Consider the following 17,163-nt stretch of genomic DNA (forward strand, 5'->3'; position numbering starts at 1 on the left):
TCTGAAAATAAATAAATGTTTATTTTTTCAACATTAAAATTGTCGTTTACATAATTTAGTTTTATTTATTTTAAACATAAACATTTTGTAATTAATTGTATTGAATGCATACAAAATTATTATATTACTCTTACCTTATCCATACACTCCATTCAAAGTTTTACGAAACCAGTCACTCTTCAGCCTGCTTCACATTCAAGGTACGCGATGTCAACAAACAGAGCTATCGAAATAAATGCAGGACAATTCCTTTCATTGCAATCAATGATAAAGCGTGAGAATATTTTTTAAAAATAGATGTAACATACTGAATCTATTTTTTTTTTATTCATTAAAATGTAAATAATTAAAAAAAAAATTATTTAACATTAAAATTAAATATATCTTAATTTTACAAATTTCAAATAGTTAATAAAATAATTAAATATTTACTATTCTAACTCAAGGGGGGGTATAATACTAGGGTAAGTACCATTACTATTCTAACTCCAGGGGGGGTGTAATAGTAGAGTAAGTGCCGGATAGTGTACAGGTTAATATTATTATTCTAACTCCAGGGGGGTGTAATACTAGGGTAAATGCCGGATAGTGTACAGGTTAAAATAACTATTCTAACTCCAGGGGGGTGTAATACTAGGGTAAGTGCCGGATACTGTACAGGTTAAAATTACTATTCTAACTCCAGGGGGGTGTAATACTAGGGTAAGTGCCGGATAGTGTACTGTCTAAAATTACTATTCTAACTCCAGGGGGGGTGTAATAGTAGGGTAAGTGCTGGATAGTATACAGTTTAAATAACTATTCTAACTCCAAGGGTGTGTAATAGTGGGGTAAGTGCAGGATAGTGTACAAGTTAAAATTACTATACTAACTCCAGGGGGGTGTAATACTAGGGTAAGTGCCGGATACTGTTCAGGTTAAAATTACTATTCTAACTCCAGGGGGGTGTAATACTAGGGTAAGTGCCAGATACTGTACAGGTTAAAATTACTATTCTAACTCCAGGGGGGTGTAATACTAGGGTAAGTGCCGGATACTGTACAGGTTAAAATAACTATTATAACTCCAGGGGGGTGTAATACTAGGGTAAGTGCCGGATAGTGTACAGGTTAATATTATTATTCTAACTCCAGGGAGGTGTAATACTAGGGTAAGTGCCGGATACTGTTCAAGTTAAAATTACTATTCTAACTCCAGGGGGGTGTAATACTAGGGTAAGTGCCGGATACTGTACAGGTTAAAATAACTATTCTAACTCCAGGGGGGTGTAATACTAGGGTAAGTGCCGGATACTGTACAGGTTAAAATAACTATTCTAACTCCAGGGGGGTGTAATACTAGGGTAAGTGCCGGATAGTGTACTGCCTAAAATTACTATTCTAACTCCAGGGGGTGTGTAATGCTAGGGTAAGTGCTGGATAGTATACAGGTTTAAATAACTATTCTAACTCCAAGAGTGTGTAATAGTGGAGTAAGTGCAGGATAGTGTACACGTTAAAATTACTAATCTAACTCCAGGGGGGTGTAATACTAGGGTAAGGGCCGGATACTGTACAGGTTAAAATTACTAATCTAACTCCAGGGGGGTGTAATACTAGGGTAAGTGCCGGATACTGTACAGGTAAAAATTACTATTCTAACTCCAGGGGGGTGTAATACTAGGGTAAGTGCCGGATAGTGTACTGCCTAAAATTACTATTCTAACTCCAGGGGTGTGTAATGCTAGGGTAAGTGCTGGATAGTATACAGGTTTAAATAACTATTCTAACTCCAAAGGGTGTGTAATAGTGGAGTAAGTGCAGGATAGTGTACACGTTAAAATTACTATTCTAACTCCAGGGGGGTGTAATACTAGGGTAAGTGCCGGATAGTGTACTGCCTAAAATTACTATTCTAACTCCAGGGGGGGTGTAATACTAGGGTAAGTGCCGGATACTTTGCAGGTTAAAATTAATAAATCAATTTAAAAATCATAGTACAAACAATACTAGAGTACTTTTTTTAATACTACAGTATCATATTTTTAAACTAGAGCTATAATTGTTTTAATAAACAAAAACAAACTATATTATAATATATTAATAATTAAGTTAAATATTATATACAGTAAAGTATCATTAAAAAATACTGGAGTATTTTTTTAATACTACAGTATCAATTTTTTAACTACATTAATAATATTTAAAATAAATATAATAATACAATAATATATTAAATAAATAATTATTTTACAATTTTTAATACTTACCCTAAAATGCGTTGTATAAGTATGCGTTGTAATGACATCTGCGTTGTAATGGTATGCGTTGTAATGACATGCGTTGTAAAAGAACCTGCGTTGTAAAAGTTGCGTTGTAAAAGAATTGCGTTGTAATAGTTGTGTTGTAATGGTTGTAAACCGTTAGAAGTAACTTTTTCTCGTCAATAATAAATCATAAGCCTTCAAAGAAATTGAATGGTCCTTTGCAGTTGGAGCATCAGGGTGGCTGGACTCTGATCCATTAGCAAGAGATCGTCTAGGTAGATCATGCGGCGGCCTTGAGCCCTGAGGTGCCCTATAGGCAGTTTCGACATCTAAGTAAAACATCAAGGGGCCGAAGACAGCTGAAAGGTAGGGTGTTGAATTTGTAAACCTGATCTCGCCATTTGAATTGCAGGAATCTGCAGTAGGAGAAAAAATGGGGATCATTAAATAGGCGTTCTTTTTTTTAATATTTCTTTTTATTAAAAATAAACAGAAAAAACAGCAAGGTATCAATAAATTACATAAAGCAAATAGACTGTGCAAGGGCGGATCATCAGTACATAGACCACAATAGAAATAGGATATGTTTGGGGGGGGATGGGGAGAGGAAGAAGGAAGAGGAGGGTTCAAATATAATATTTAGTCAAGATCAGGGGGAGAGCGGGGGATCAAATACAACCATCTCAGGTGGCACACAGATATCTCCTCTATAGTGATTCTAGGGGCCCCAAATCTTATGCCATTTTCGGGGACGACCTCGAGCCACATATACAGTCTTTTCCCTGAACATACACCAATCCATATCGTCTATCCAACCCTCAATAGTAAGAGGCCGCTGGGATCCCCACAATTGTGCAATATTACGTTTAGCAATCATTGTTCCCAATGTCACCCATTGCGTTTGGGCCACATTATGATCAGTGGGCTCCCAAATATTTAACAGGCAAGGCTTAGCTTCAGGCAAGAGTGGCACACCCGTAACTTCCTGAAGCACCTTGTGGACCCCACACCAATAGTTGGCTACTTTCCTACACTCCCAGATGATGTGCAGAAACGTGGCCAACTGGCCACATCCCCGCTTACACAGACCCTCCTCCGAAAACCCCATTTGAACCAGGCGGGGACCCGTGACATACACTCTATGTAGTATTTTGAGTTGGACTAATCTCAGGCGAGCCGGAATCGCGACCTCTTTCGGAGAGGAGATCGCTGACTGCCAATCCTCATCGTCTAGTTCCAGACCGTCACGGGTCCACTGTTCTCGCAATAGTAACAGAAGGTCCGTTCTATCGTTAATCAGTTTTTTATACACTAGGGAGATGGTGCTATCCGGTATATAACCATCCAGAACACGGTACTCCAGCGGGGTAGATTCAGGTATCGCCACCCCCCCAGGGAAGACAGATTGAAGTGCACGACGTATCTGTGCATAACGGAAGTACTCCGTTCCTCCCAGCTTGAACTCGGCCTGCAGGGCTGCAAAGGACTTCACTTGCCCCTTAACCCAAATATCCCCCACCCTGGAGATACCAATGAGGTCCCACCTGTCAAATCCCTTCGTGTTCCACAGTTTACCAAGCTGATCTGAGCCAAAAAGCGGGGTCGCTAAAGTAAAGCGATCTTTCCACCCCAACGCGCTAGTGGCGTCCTGCCAAACCCGCACAGCTGTCCTCGTCGGCCCCGTCAGAGACCTCACCACCGATTTGGAGTATAATGCCCTATAATAATTACCTCCAGGAGCAACCACCTATCCATTGCAAAACCTGGGTTTGGCCCGGGGCAATACGTACCATGGTTGATGGCCCCCAACTGCGACGCCCAATAGTACCTTTTGATATCAGGAAGAGCAATACCCCAGTCGTACCAGGGGAGCGTCAGTTTGGCGAGTGCAATCCGGGGCCTACCATCCCATAGCAATTTCCTCTGCAGACTCTCAACTATGGGAAAGTAGCAACCGGGAACCAAATCAAGGGTATTCTGCAGGGCATACAAAAAACGAGGAAGGGACATCATCTTAAAAAGGGCCGCACGTCCGAGTAACGAAAGGGGAAGTTTCCGCCAATTCGCCACATCTCGTCGCAACCGCTCCAAAGGGGGGAGGAGATTATTCTCATATCGAATCAAGGGGTCCATTGAAATAAAAAAAACAAGATATTTAAACCCATGCTGTGCGATCTGGATAGGACAACCGCGCGGCAAAACCGGTACCTCACCACTAAGTACATAAAGAGAGGATTTCGCCCAGCTGATAATCAGACCAGAGTTCTTACCGAAGGAAATCAAAACGTCGCATAACACTATCAGGGACTCTCTGGGGGAGGTCAAATACAGAAGGATGTCATCCGCATACAGGGACATACGATCCTCGTGTTCCGGGGACCAATAAATACCCCTTATAGAGGGTTCCCAACGAATCCACGCGGCTAGAGGTTCAAGGGCCAGCGCAAACAGGAGGGGAGATAGCGGGCAACCCTGACGGGTACCTCGCCCGAGAGCAAATGTCTCAGAAACGCGGCCATTTACCACCACTTGAGCGAGTGGATCCGCATAAAGAAGCCGCACCCAGCCAATAAACTCCAAACCGAAACCAAATTTAGTCAGTACCGCCCATTGATACGGCCATTCCACAGTATCGAACGCCATGGTGGCGTCTAAAGACGCCAAAATGGCCGATTCACGCAGCGTCGCCGCCCTAGCAATAATACCATGTAGCCGCCGAAGGTTCAAAGCCGTATTCCGATGCGGGATAAAACCGGACTGATCCGGAAGAACTACATCGCCGATGCCCATGATTAGTCTATTATCTAACAACTTAGCAAGAATTTTTGGCTCAGCGTTTAACAAAGAAATCGGCCGGTATGAAACACATTTGTTACGTGGCTTCCCTTCTTTATGTATAACAACTATGGTAGCCAAACGCTGATCCCGCGGGAGAAGCCCACTCTCGCGGGACTCTATAAACATGTCCCTTAAATGCGGGGCAATCTTGTCGGGCTGGAGTTTGTATAACTCAGTTGGCAAACCATTGGGTCCCATTGCTTTACCCGGACGTAAGGAGCGCATAGCTAATGCTATTTCATCCGCCGTGATCGCCGAGTCCATTAGATCCCTATCTTCCTCAGAAAGACTTGGAAGAGCTATATCTCGCAGTAATAAACAGGAATCCTCCTCCGGTCTATCAGACACAGAGGAGTACACAGTGCAAAAATGATTGGCGAAGCATGTCACTATCTCCTGCGGGTCGGTAACTAGGGCTCCATCCACCATCTCAATCTCTGGCACCACACGACTTGCTCTATCTTTCCTATCCAGCCAAGCTATCAATTTGCCAGCCTTATCTCCAACATCATAGATACGCCCCTGTTGCTCACGACTAAGAGCCTTCGCCGCTTCCGTCACCATCGATTTATATTCAAGCTGCTTCAACTGCAGAACACGCAGTTTTGAGTGGGTTACCTCTTGCCCCAGAGCCAATTCCAAGTCTGTTATTTCCGCCTCGATCTTAACCACATCCTCCTCTCTCTGCTTCTTAGCTCCAGCGATCAACGACAGGGCCTGACCTCTCAGTACGGTTTTAAAGGCCTCCCATTGAGAGACCGCGGAAGAGACAGAGCCTACATTCTCTCGAAAGTAATGATCCAAAGCCCTCACAAGCTCACTACGAATTTTAGGACTACGGAGGTACCAGGGGTTAATCGGGGCAACCCGACCCTCGGGACCCGGGACCAAGTCGAATCGGAGCCATAGTGGGGAGTGGTCAGAAATTCCCCGAGCCATATGACGAACCTCTGCGACACCGAACGCCTGTCCTGCCGGTACTAAAACATAATCAATCCTAGAGAGACTACCATGGGCTCCCGAGTGAAAAGTATACTGCCGCTGAGTGGAATGAAGCAAACGCCAACAATCAACAAGACCCAGCGCATCCATAAAATCAGGCAGCCAATTATGCGTCCCCTTGACGTCTCAGGGCGGATGTCTATCAAGCCTACCCGAAACCACCGCATTAAAGTCCCCACCTAAGATCAGGGGTCCAGCCGGGAGGTCAAGCAACACCGCCCCAGATCAGCAAAAGTAGTCGACTGTAAGCCTGGAGGAACATAAATAGATACCACAGTGATAGTACGACCCTCCCACCGTCCCGAAATTGCCACATAGCGTCCCCTATCATCAATGACAGTGGAATCCACCTCTAGTGGGAGAGTAGTTCTAACCAGGATCCCAACTCCACGAGACCCGGATAAGAACCCAGCATGAGCAACCAGACGATATCCCCTCCTGTTCATGGCATGACACGTATGCCCCACTAAGTGAGTCTCCTGAAGTAAAACAATATCGGGGGATTGGCGTTTCAGGAGCTGTAGTACCACTCCTCGCTTAATCTTATCCCCTAATCCATTGACATTCCAGCTTATCAACCTCAATCCCCTAGTCCCATCATAGAAGAAAAAGAAGATCCAACCACGAGCTAGGTCCAATGCTTCGATGAAAATGACCTGCAATATAGCACCTTGCGAAAACAACGAACAAAACATACATACCCCCCATCCACCCACCCCCAAACAACCCAATACAACACCCCCCACCCTGCCCCCCTGCGCACGACTAAAAAGCCACCCCAACTTGCAGTATGCCTGTCGCCCCACACCCATTGTTGGACCCGGCCTCATGGCGTGGTCCTACCCCTCCCGCATGGCGGGCCCCGGACGACATCGGCCCTCCACAGAGCCTCGGGTGGCCCCTTCCGCCCGATCCTGCACGCACCAACACTACCGGTCCGGTTACCATCACGGCCCCCCACACCGGCCTGACTCCATCGTGGGCCCATCACGTCCTGAGCACGAGGCCTCGCCCGACTCCATCTTGGGCCCACCACGTCACGAACACGTGGCCTCGGCCCCGGCCCAGGCCCCAGCGAAGCCCCGACATCGAGGCGCCAAGATCTACCCAGTTGGTCGAGTGGCCACTCGACAGATCCCGGAGGAAGGGGAGTTTCGATGGGCCTCCAGCCATCCCCGGACGCCTGGTATCGATCGCCCCCGGCATCCCTGGGTGCTGGCTCCACCCCCCTGCTGGGTGTCTGGACACCATCTTCCCGGCCCCTCTGGCCACCAGACGCGAGGGTTCGGACATCAAAGGACTCCAGTCCTATATCTGGGCCAGCCCCGGAGTAGGACGGCAGTTGTATCCTGGACTGGAAAGCCCTGCTGACGCTGTCACGGCCGACACCAGAAGAACTAATTTCCCTGTAACCTGAAGATACCCTGAGAGCCTGCTGGCGCTGCCGCGGCCCACCTTTGCCGAACCACCTCTGGAGCCTGCTGGCGTTGCCGCGGCCCACCTTTGCCGAACCATCTTGAGAGCCTGCTGGCGCTGCCGCGGCCCACCTTCGCTGAACCATCTCTGGAGCCTGCTGGCGCTGCCGCGGCCCACCTTTGCTGATCCATCTTGAGAGCCTGCTGGCGCTGCCGCGGCCTCCTCTCCGACTCCAACCACCTGTCGAGTCCTGCTGGCGCTGCCGCGGCTCGACCTCTCGGAACCCCCGGCTCGAGGATTGAGAGCTGTGCGCAGGGTATCCCTTCCTGCACCCCTATCAAGACTGTCCCGCTACCCTAACCCTTTTACGAGACTTTACAGATCCCTCGATCTGCTTGTACATATCGCTGAGAACCAGCAACCTTTATTTCCTGATAAAGCTTACGAACTCAACCTGGTGTGGTGTCCATTTGTAGTGTTGTGGTTACTCTGCTGTCCGATCCTAGGAGAGGGCCCTCACCCAGGAGGCCTCTCGGTAACGCTCGGCTACTTCTTGACGGAGAGGTGGACCTAGGGGTGGTCAGTCAGACATCTTCTGCCTCCCCCGGGGTCGCCTTGCTAACATTGGTGGCAGGCGACGGGATCCGAGCCGACGCAGATCGTACAGAGAGTAATTCACTCACTACCGAGAAAAACACACCGCGACCATGACTACTCAGGAAACCAGACCGACTGCGGAATTCCAGAAAGAAAAGATGGAAGATTACAGCCACAAGGAATTAAAACAATTCTGCAAGGACCTAGGCATCGCTACCACGGGCCTCAACACCAAAGAGGACTTTAAATCGTCCCTGCAAGCCTGGGCGGACGCAGATAACGCGCCACCCCAGAATGAAGACACCCCGGGCCCGAACGGACGCCCGGAGAACGACGCGAACCCAGCGGGAGAAAGACCCGCAAACCTAGACACGGGCCTCCCCCACGAAGACGCCCGAGAACGAGAGAGAAACCGGCTCCACGAGTTGGAGCTCGCCCGACTCCGACAAGAAGGAGAGATACAGCTGGCAGAAAGGAAATTAGCCCTCGAGCAACTACGGCTGGAAGGAGACCTAGAGGAAAGGCGAAGGCAAAGAGACCTCGAAGAAAAGAAACTCATGCTCGAGCATGAGCGCGGCCTCAAAGAACTAGAAATCAAGGCCAAGACAAACGAAACCGGCACCTCCGGGGGCAAGACCTCACCTCCGCCGGTGGACACGAAGGTGCACATACCCAAGGATGTCGTCAAAGAGTACTACAAGAACGACGACATCCAACAGTGGTTCAAAGCCTACGAGGTTGCCATGACCGCCCATCGAGTACCCCTCAAGGACTGGGGCGCCGGCCTCTGGGGAAAGTTCATCAACGAGGGGAGAGACGCCCTGCTAGAGCTCCCCGACGCCGAGATGACCTCGTACGAACACATGAAAACCACCCTCCTCACTCGCTACGGACTCACCCCCGAAATGTACCGGCAGCGATTCCGAGACTGTAAAAAAATCCCCGGTACCACTTGGGTGGAGTACGTGAACTTTTACAGCAGAGCCTTCGAAGGGTGGATCAGAGGCTGCCAGGTCACCACCTACCAACAGTTGGTCGACCTCATTCTATGGGAACATTTTTCCAATAACTGCTTCATTGAACTCCGGCAGCACCTCCTCGACAGCAAACTGACAGAGCCACGAAAACTCGCTGTCGAGGCGGATAGATGGGTGAGCACCCGAGTTCCCCGGAGTCCGATGGGAGACTACGGCCGGGGATCCCCGGGGAACCACCGACCACGAGGCGGTGGAGGAGGCCAGAGCCGGGGCCGAGACGGCCCCCGGGGTCCTCCCCTACCTCCACTTCGCCATCCCCGGTTCGAAGGGGGGGCCCCCCCAGCAAGACCCGGGCCCCACCCGAATGTTACGTGCCACAGATGCCAGCGACAGGGCCATTATGCGAACGACCCTCTCTGCCCGATGAACCAGCGACCCGGCACCACCGGTCCCCCGAGCCGCCAGATCGCGGCCGCCGCCCTGAGTGCAGAGGGAGGCGAAGAAGAAGAGGACGACACCGAGCAGGCCGAGTGGGAGCCCGCCGCTATGATCTTAGCATGCCTGGGCGATCGAGACATGATCCCCCGAGACCCGATCCCAGGCAACACCCAGAAATACCGCCAATGGGTCACAATCAATGGACGCCGGGCCGAAGCCCTCCGAGACACTGGAGCCAGCGTGACGGCGGTCCGCTGCCACTTGGTGACCCCGAACAAATTCTTCCCAACGTCTTGTGCCCAGTGCGGTCGGCGGACAACTCTGAGAGTTTGTGCCAGATGGCCCGCATCCCCTTCGAGTGGGGAGGGGTGTCGGGCATGCTGAAGGTGACTGTCCGAGACGATGCCCCCGTGGACTGCCTCCTCGGGAACGACCTGGAAAGTTCCCTCTGGGCCAGCGTAGAGCGGAGAGAGCATCTGGGGATGCTAGGCCTTCCAGAGTGGGTCTGTGCGACCACCCGCTCCATGTCCGCCCGAGCCTCCACCCCAACGGAGAAAGCCCCGATCAAGGAGCCGGAGTGGCCCGCACCTCCACCGGCCGTCGTCCCCCAGGACGCCGACCCTGAACCCGGCCCCCCGGGGCCCAGCCATGAAGAAATCTCCGAGCTCGGCCACCTTCCAGAACTAGCTCAATGGCGCCAAGAAGGTGGCCCCACCCGCGAACAATTCCGACAAGAACAGAGCACCTGTCCCTCCCTCGAGGGAATCCGACGACAAGCCGCCACTCAAGCCGCTGGAGACCCTGCGGGGTCCCACTGGGTCTGTTGGGACAACAACCTTCTCTACAGTGAGCAGAAGATTGCCGAACTAGGGGCCAGCCGGGTGCTGGTCGTTCCCCTCCGATTTAGAGACTTCCTCTTGAACTTAGCACATGATGTGCCCCTCGCCGGGCACCTGGGGCAGGACAAAACTTACAGCCGCCTGGTGACCCACTTCTACTGGCCGAAAATGCGCAACGATGTGCATAATCACTGCAGAACATGCCCGACCTGTCAAGCCAGCGGGAAGAGCGGGGGGAAAATCAAAGCCCCGCTCCAGCCGTTTCCCGTGGTCACCACCCTCTTCGAGCGAGTGGGGATAGACATCGTGGGGCCCCTGGACCCCCGCACCTCTCAAGGGCACCGCTTCATCCTCGTTCTGGTGGACCATGCCACCCGCTATCCGGAAGCCATCCCCCTCCGAACCATCACGGCCCCAGTAGTAGGCCGAGCCCTAATGGGGATCTTCTCCAGAGTCGGCTTCCCCCGAGAAGTCGTGAGTGATCGGGGCACAAACTTTATCTCCAAGTATATGCGATCCCTGTGGCAACAGTGCGGGGTCACATATAAGTTTACCACCCCGTATCACCCCCAAGGGAATGGACTTGTGGAGCGGTTTAACCGAACACTGAAGGGAATGATCAAGGGCCTAGAGGAGCCATTACGACGCAAATGGGATGTTCTGCTGCCTTGCCTCCTGTTTGCGTATCGCAAAGTACCCCAGAAGTCCCTGGGGTTCAGCCCCTTCGAACTATTGTATGGGCACCCGGTCCGAGGCCCCCTCAGCCTGGTCAAGGAAGGCTGGGAGACGGCTGTCCGAGGTGCCCCACCAGATGTCTACCAGTACCTCCTGACCCTCCGCAACCAAACTCGGAAGTTCCAGGAACTGGCCGAAGCCAACCTGGAGGCTAGTCAGGAGGAGATGAAATGCTGGTATGACTGGAACGCCTCGTCCATCGAATTCGAGCCGGGCCAGCAAGTCTGGGTCATGTCCCCGGTTGAACCTTGCGCCCTCCAGGACCAATGGACGGGGCCCTTCAAGGTGGTGGAGCGCAAGAGCCCCGTCACTTATTTGGTGGACATGGAGTCCCCCAGGAACCCCCTCCGGGTTCTACACGCTAACCGGCTCAAGCCGTACTTTGCCCGCACTGAACTAAGTCTGCTGTTAGCGACCGATGACGGAGCTGAAGACGACTCCGAACCTCTGCCAGATCTCATGAGCACCACTGAGAAGGACGGCTCCATCGAAGGGGTCACGCTCTCCTCCACCCTGACCCCAGAACAGCACCATGACTGCCGGCAGCTGCTGGAGCAATTTGCAGATCTATTTTCCCTCACCCCTGGGGTTACCCGATGGTGCGTCCACGATGTAGACACCGGTGACAGCCCACCTGTAAGACACCGAGCTTTCCGGGTGCCCGACCGAGTGCGGGCCTGCATCCAGTCCGAGCTGGCCAAGATGCTAGCACTGGGGGTAGTCGAACCCTCCGACAGTCCGTGGGCCAGCCCAGTTGTCCTGGTCCCCAAAGCCGCCGCCCCCGGCACGCCCCCGGAGCTCCGGTTCTGTGTTGACTACCGGGGGCTGAATGCAGTCACCAGGACCGACGCCCATCCCATCCCCCGGGCGGATGAACTGATCGATCGCCTGGGGGCTGCAAAGTATCTCAGCACCTTCGACCTCACGGCCGGGTATTGGCAGATCGGCCTCACTCCTGGAGCACAAGAACGATCAGCCTTCTCGACCCCTGATGGCCTGGCCACTACCAGTTCAAGGTGATGCCCTTCGGCATGAAAAACGCCCCGGCCACCTTCCAGAGACTGGTGAATAGGGTGCTAGGGGGGCTAGAAGAGTTCAGCGCCGCCTACTTAGACGACATTGCGGTGTACAGCCTCCACTGGGATGCGCACCTGACCCACCTCCGGGAGGTCCTGACGGCCCTCCGTCGGGCCGGACTGACAATAAAGGCCAGCAAGTGCCAGATAGGCCAAGGGTCCGTGACCTATCTGGGACACCAAGTAGGGAGCGGCCAGGTGGCTCCCCTCCAGCCAAAGATTGACGCTATCCAGGCCTGGGAGCCCCCGGTCACCCATACCGCCGTCCGAGCCTTCCTGGGGCTCACTGGATACTATCGGCGCTTCATCAAAAACTATGGGAGCATTGTGGGACCCCTCATAGAACTGACCTCCAAGAGACTACCCCAAAAGGTGCACTGGACCCCCGAGTGCCAGGTAGCCTTCGACACCCTAAAGACCGCTATGTGCACCGCCCCCGTGCTCCAAGCCCCCGACTACAGCCGAGAGTTTGTGGTCCAAACCGATGCCTCGGAGCACGGCATTGGGGCGGTCCTGTCCCAAGTAAACCCTGAATGGGCCGACCTTCCCGTTGCCTTCATCAGCCGGCGGCTGCTGGCCAGAGAACAGCGATGGAGCACCATCGAGAGGGAAGCCTTCGCCATCGTGTGGGCCCTAAAGAAGCTCCGGCCCTACCTCTTCGGCACCCACTTCCGAGTCCAGACCGACCACCGGCCCCTGCGGTGGTTGATGCAGATGCGGGGAGAAAATCCGAAACTGTCGCGATGGTCCATCTCCCTCCAAGGGATGGACTTCACTGTGGAGCATCGCCCCGGCAACGACCACGCCAATGCTGACGGCCTGTCCCGATTCTTCCACCTCGGCGAGGAGAACCCCCAAGAAGATGGGTGACTCTCCCCTGCCTTCAGCTGGTGGGGACGCGTGTTGGAGACGGCCTCATGGCGTGGTCCTACCCCTCCCGCATGGCGGGCCCCGGACGACATCGGCCCTCCACAGAGCCTCGGGCGGCCCCTTCCGCCCGATCCTGCACGCACCAACACTACCGGTCCGGTTACCATCACGGCCCCCCACACCGGCCTGACTCCATCGTGGTCACGAACAAGTGGCCTCGGCCCCGGCCCAGGCCCCAGCGAAGCCCCGACATCAAGGCGCCAAGATCTACCCAGGTGGTCGAGTGGCCACTCGACAGATCCCGGAGGAAGGGGAGTTTCGATGGGCCTCCAGCCGTCCCCGGATGCCTGGTATCGATCGCCCCCGGCATCCCTGGGTGCTGGCTCCACCCCCCTGCTGGGTGTCTGGACACCATCTTCCCGGCCCCTCTGGCCCCCAGGCGCGAGGGTCCGGACATCAAAGGACTCCAGTCCTATATCTGGGCCAGCCCCGGAGTAGGACGGCAGTTGTATCCTGGACTGGAAAGCCCTGCTGACGCTGTCACGGCCGACACCAGAAGAACTCATTTCCCTGTAACCTGAAGATACCCTGAGAGCCTGCTGGCGCTGCCGCGGCCCACCTTCGCTGAACCATCTCTGGAGCCTGCTGGCGCTGCCGCGGCCCACCTTTGCCGATCCATCTTGAGAGCCTGCTGGCGCTGCCGCGGCCTCCTCTCCGACTCCAACCACCTGTCGAGTCCTGCTGGCGCTGCCGCGGCTCGACCTCTCGGAACCCCCGGCTCGAGGATTGAGAGCTGTGCGCAGGGTATCCCTTCCTGCACCCCTATCAAGACTGTCCCGCTACCCTAACCCTTTTACGAGACTTTACAGATCCCTCGATCTGCTTGTACATATCGCTGAGAACCAGCAACCTTTATTTCCTGATAAAGCTTACGAACTCAACCTGGTTTGGTGTCCATTTGTAGTGTTGTGGTTACTCTGCTGTCCGATCCTAGGAGAGGGCCCTCACCCAGGAGGCCTCTCGGTAACGCTCGGCTACTTCTTGACGGAGAGGTGGACCTAGGGGTGGTCAGTCAGACATCTTCTGCCTCCCCCGGGGTCGCCTTTCTAACACCCATCTAGACTACGAAAAGTAAAACTGAGGAGGAATAAACCCCAACGATATCCCCGCCACCTCCCAGAAAAAGAAGACTAGCAGTAATAAGTCCAATCCAGAACCATCGTATTAAAAGTCCAGTCGTAGTCCCCGGGGACCTGGAAGATAGAGCTCAGTCCTGTTCTTCAAGACCTCCCTCCGCTCCACCCAGCTGATTCTCAGGATCTTGTCGGGCCGGCAAGGTGTCCAACCAATCAGCCACCACTTCAGGCTTATCAAACAAGCATTTGCAATGCAATAGGTCTCGCATTAGGAAAGTTTGAGCTATTGGTATTGTAAATGACATTTTTTTTATTTATGTGTTGGTTTTGAAAATAGCTAAAGTAATAGCTTTGTCATTTACAATACCAATAGTTTTAACTTTCACAAATGTGACAACTATAGCTTTTGTAATGCAATATGTGTTGTATTTTCACGAAAATCCAAGAACAGAAGTGAAATATTAACATTTTTTATGTGACATTTATAAGACAGACGTCATTGTTGTTCGAGTACTTTACGCTGGTGTTTGGATTCCTGTAAATCCCCAGTGTTGCAGGGTGCTTAAGAATTTTGTGATCACAGTGGTACTGTATTCCGGGCTGGGGGGAGGAGAGAGAGAGAGAGAGAGAGAGAGGGAGGGGAGGAGAGAGAGAGAGAGAGAGAGAGAGAAGGTGGGGAGGAGAGAGAGAGAGAGAGAGAGAAGGTGGGGAGGAGAGAGAGAGAGAGAAGGTGGGGAGGAGAGAGAGAGAGGGGAGGAGAGAGAGAGAGAGAGAGAGAGAGAGAGGGGAGGAGAGAGAGAGAGAGAGAGAGGGGAGGAGAGAGAGAGAGAGAGAGAGAGAGGGGAGGAGAGAGAGAGAGAGGGGAGGAGAGAGAGAGAGAGGGGAGGAGAGAGAGAGAGAGAGGAGGAGAGAGAGAGAGAGAGAGAGAGGGGAGGAGAGAGAGAGAGGGGAGGAGAGAGAGAGAGAGAGAGAGAGTGTTTTTGCCTCTTTCTTATATTGTTGTTTTAATTTAACCAAAGAGGTCCTGTGATTAAATTTTAGGATGATGCTGGCTCTACTACTGGATCTGTGCCATAGCATAATGCCTTCTGGGTATTGTGGTTTTTACACTAAGTACACCTGAAAAAAATATCTGTAATGAGGTGGTCACCCTACTCCGCACTACACTAAAGCGGGCAGTTGGAAAATTGATTTTGGCTCAATTTTGCCAAAGAATGCTGCGCTTCAGAAAAACTGGGTAGTGCTAACAATAAAGAATTTGTGTGACAGCAAGGTTTTGCTCAATTCTTCAAATAACCTTTATCACATAACTTCTATGTAGGGCTTTAAGTGGGATGACAAAAGTGTAAGGTCTCGAAAAGGGGTGTGGCCTATGTAATTAAGGGAGTGGCTTAAACGCAAACAATTTCTGCGATTCCCATAGGGTGCCACCCAACTAGTATGTTGGTTCCTCTCAGAGCGTCTTGTAATTACATCCGGATATATAACAAGTGACATTCACCTAAAATCAGCCAGCACTATTAGCTTGGTCAATGGTTGCTAGCTGTTAGATACACAAGTATCAACAATGATTGTGTTGTAAATAATTTTGAACATGTTTCAATTCTTAAAATGTGAGACTCAAGTAAACATTACAGAGGCTTGTAGGAGGCAAGGGGTAATGGTCTTCAAAAAGTGTTGCAATCGCTCATACATGCGCTTTTTCGCTCCACATCTGGTCCATCTACATATCTTAAACCTCACCCTGTTATCACTCTCTCCTAAATGCACTTATTACTTGCATCTCCCTCACTTCACCATCTCCACACACTCCGCTCACCTGTAAACACGGTATTTATTTTACTTTTGCTGTGTCAAGATTTAGGCAACTGTGTACCTCCTTCATACACATTTGCACAGAATGATGAATGCAACTGTAATAGGAGACCATTCCTCTGTTCTCTGCAGAGGCCACGGATTGGATGACCAGGTGTTCTGAACATCTTTTTTTTTTTTTAGAAACTCGCGCTGCCTGCAGCCTCAACTACAGTGCTCTCAAGAACAAACCAGTGGTGGCGACTCTGTTCAAAGTATGCACTATACAAGAGCAATATGTAGTGCTTTAAATTGGCAGGAACTGTCCGGTACCGAGTACCTACACTTCTATCATTTGAGAGAGTACAGTACCTGCACTGCTATATTTCCATTCAAAGTACTGACAATATGCTTTACGAATAACGTAAAAACACAATATAACACTCTTGGGGAATTCAAGAAAAACGTGAAATATAAACATAACTACATCACTGATATAGATTATCTTTAACATGTTTGTAATTCATTAATCCGAAATCGGTCAGTGCTTTTACTAGCAGAGTTAAGGACATGAATATAGGTATCCCGATAGAGACCCGTTCCAATGTGCGGTTTCAGTTACGAACCGGACGGACCCGGCACACTTAAAGCCCTACCTTTCTGACGGATCACTTTCACGACGTGTTCATGTTAAGAAAATTGCGCATTAAGAAGCACTGTTACAATCGACAGGGGGTACCAACACACCGGGTAAGATCTCCGTGCGGTCGCAGCCTCAAGACTTCTGGGACAAATACACAATCATGGGTGGGAATGGCTCAAATCTGCTTCACAATGGACACTTGACATTTGTACTCTCAAACACAGCGTATGTTTCTCCTCCTAAACTGATGCTTACCCGAGAACCACCTCAAACAAAAACGTGTGATGTGTCACTGCACAAGCAAATGAGCCCTTCAGAGCACATCACCAAAAAGAAACGGATTAAATGGCCTAAAAACGGATTCGTCAATGACAGCAGGCAGGAGGACCACAGAGCAGGGGCCTTACCTGAGGTGCAGAAACGTGTCACTCACAGAGAAAGCCACGCTGGAAAACGAAACTTTCGATGAACGTGCGGGAAGGGCTGCAGTTAAGCAACGTCATCGATAGCCTTGCCTTTTAACCCTTCCCTCTGCAGGAGTGCAGCGGCATCAGGAG

The sequence above is a fragment of the Lissotriton helveticus genome, chromosome 1_1, assembly GCF_964261635.1.
Source record: "Lissotriton helveticus chromosome 1_1, aLisHel1.1, whole genome shotgun sequence".
NCBI lineage: Eukaryota > Metazoa > Chordata > Amphibia > Caudata > Salamandridae > Lissotriton > Lissotriton helveticus.